The sequence below is a fragment of the Hylobates moloch genome, unplaced genomic scaffold (assembly GCF_009828535.3).
Source record: "Hylobates moloch isolate HMO894 unplaced genomic scaffold, HMol_V3 SCAFFOLD_5, whole genome shotgun sequence".
In the NCBI taxonomy this organism is placed as follows: Eukaryota; Metazoa; Chordata; class Mammalia; order Primates; family Hylobatidae; genus Hylobates; species Hylobates moloch.
Window position 1 is genome coordinate 75,240,368 of NW_026652280.1, and position 2,979 is coordinate 75,243,346.

The following is a 2,979-nucleotide window of genomic DNA, read 5'->3' on the forward strand; positions in this document are numbered from 1 at the left end:
CCAACCTGTGTGTCCTAGCTCTTACTCAGTTTTTTTTTAATTTGTGCTCCAATTTTCTTATTTGTAAAAATTATCATATAGGTTAAACCACCGACTTTCACTAATATTAAGCATTCTATCAAAATAGGTTAACATAATCCCAATTATATTTTGCTATTCTCTTTTATGCCTTTAGAAAAAAAAATGTTAACACTTTTGTTTTTCCTTAATCATCATATGACCAAAGAAGAGCCATAAGAAACATTTGGTGTTTCTCAGAGTTTTTGTGAAGCATCTTTCATTCCACTACACAACTTGAGTGTCCAATAATGGCTAAGAAATTCATGTACTTGTGTGAAGAAGACTCTGAACTTTTAATGGTCAAGAGAGTTACACATAAAAAACTCATATTAGGATTGTGTGTTCCTTGAATTGCTATAAACATAATATTCGGGATAAGATGAGTAAAAAAGTTTAATATGAATCTCAAATGTTTTTGTAAGTTGAATTTTTTTTTTTTTTTCAAAATGGAAAAGACTTCAGTAGAAATACCTAGAAAAAGACTTTGGCTTTTAGTTTCTAACATTCTCTGGCCTTGTTTTTTAAGTAACTTATTTTAGTGTGTCATGTATTCAGAAGGAGAAAAATAGTTGTACAATGTAGTATTCATTTTAAAATAATTGAGGCCGGGCAAAGTGGCTCATGCTTGTAATCCCAGCATTTTGGGAGGCCGAGGCAGGCAGATCACCTGAGGTCAGGAGTCCAAGGCCAGCCGGGCCAACCTGGCGAAATCCTGTCTCTACTAAAAAAATACAAAAATTAGCCGGGCATGGTGGCGGGCACCTGTTATCCCAGCTACTCAGGAGGCTGAGGCAGGGAGAATGGCTTGAACCTGAGAGGTTCAAGAAGTTGCAGTGAGCCGAGATCCTGCCACTGCACTCCAGCCTGGGCAACAAAGTGAGACTCTATCTCAATAAAATAAATAAATAAAAAATAATTGAAACATATTCACATAAATATGTATTCTACACTTTTCATAGTAACTATTGAATATATCATGCACATACACACACATACTTATGCACACAGATACATACAATTTGCATAAAAACAACCCATATAATGGTTTATCTATTACCTAAAGAGTGAATATTTTGACCTACTTCATAAAGGTATAAAGAAGTTGAATGAGATGTTAAATGAAAAATATCTTTAAGATATTCCAAAGCATAGTAGTACAACAATAGAATGTAGAAAACTATCTGAAATATTTTATTTTTCTACAGAACTTTCAGAGGCAATACAAATATACCTCGGACCAGTAACATAGAAATTATGTATTAAACTCTCTCCCTAATATAAAGATTTAAAAGGAATATCTTTCTTTAAAGACTAATATCTCACTTACAATACAGCATAATATGATTTGATTGTTTCTTTTAAAATAATGTTACTCATCTCTTGAAGACTGTTTCCTCTTCTAAAAAATAGAGCTTTTGTAAGGATTAACTAAGATAATACAAGTAAAAGGTGTAAAAAATGTCTATCACACAGGAAGCAATAGAGTTAGCTAGTATTGTCATACTTTTTATAATTGATTCTACCTTCATACATTTATAATAACATCTTCATCAATTCCTTCCTTTTATTAATATTATTTATTTATTTTTTTTTGAGACTGAGTCTTGCACTGTCGCAGAGGCTGGAGTGCAGTGGCGCGATCTCGGCTCACTGCAACCTCCGCCTCCCGGGTTCACGCCATTCTCCTGCCTCAGCCTCCCAAGTAGCTGGGACTACAGGAGCCCACCACCAAGCCCGGCTAATTTTTTGTGTGTTTTTAGTAGAGACTCAGTTTCACTGTGTTAGCCAGGATGGTCTCGATCTCCTGACCTCGTGATCCTCCCACCTCAGCCTCCCAAAGTGCTGGGATTACAGGCGTGAGCCATTGCACCTGACCTCATCAATTCCTTCTTACTAGAAGCCTTTCATCAAACCCTCTATTGGAAGGTATTTTTCTTCCTGCCAAATTTGGTCACTCAGTACAAAAACACGCACTAATTTTAGATCACGTGTATACCAGTGTATACTCTTACCAGTTTACTTCATTATTTGAGGTAAATGTCCTTGGTCACATATTTGGGTGTAAGGTTCTTTTATTTTTTTATTATTAATTTATTTAATGTTTTCCAGGAAACTCACTGTTTTGCCTTTCATGAATCAATAGCTATTACTTATACCATTTCTTGTCTGTGAAGACACATCACTTTTCCTGCTCCCTGTCATCTGATTTCTGTCCCTCCCTCCTCATTCCCTAGGAATTGCCCTTATCTTAGTTTTCTTATTACATATGCTTCTCCCAATACTAATCTCTTTGTTGGAATTCACATGACAGAAATAAAAGGGAGATTGGGAAAATATGAAATTATTTTCTTCCTTTCTTGGAGGGTTGGCAGTGATCGAAGGAAAGTTAAAGAAGCAACATTATAGGTCGCCTCTACCAAAATGACAAAGACAAAGAGAGGTGTGATTTCATTTAACTGTGAAGTTGTAAGGAAGAAACAAAGGGCCCACTGTATTAACATATTAACTTTACTCCGCAGTAAAACCCACACTATTTTCTTTGCACTTTTCCAAATAGTGTGTGGCCATTTTCCACACATTTAGGCAAGAAATCTGTTTATGTTCTCAGCCTACTGTATGCACGCACTCTGGGGAAACATTTTTTACAGTTTTATTGATTTAGTTGGTGATCAAGAAAATATATATTTAATGAAAACATTTGTAACTGCTCTCTTTTCACTTATGGCCACTCTAGACAAAAATATAAGAAAAAAGTAAATGATATTGGTCTTCAAGCATCTAAGTGCTAAGTGTATCAATAAGTAAAGTCAAGCCAAATGAGTTGAGTCTCCAAGAAGGCTTCCAATCTTAACAGACGTTTAATGACAAATTTAAATTGGGGAACAGAATGAGATTCAAACTGCTGACACTCTCATGAAA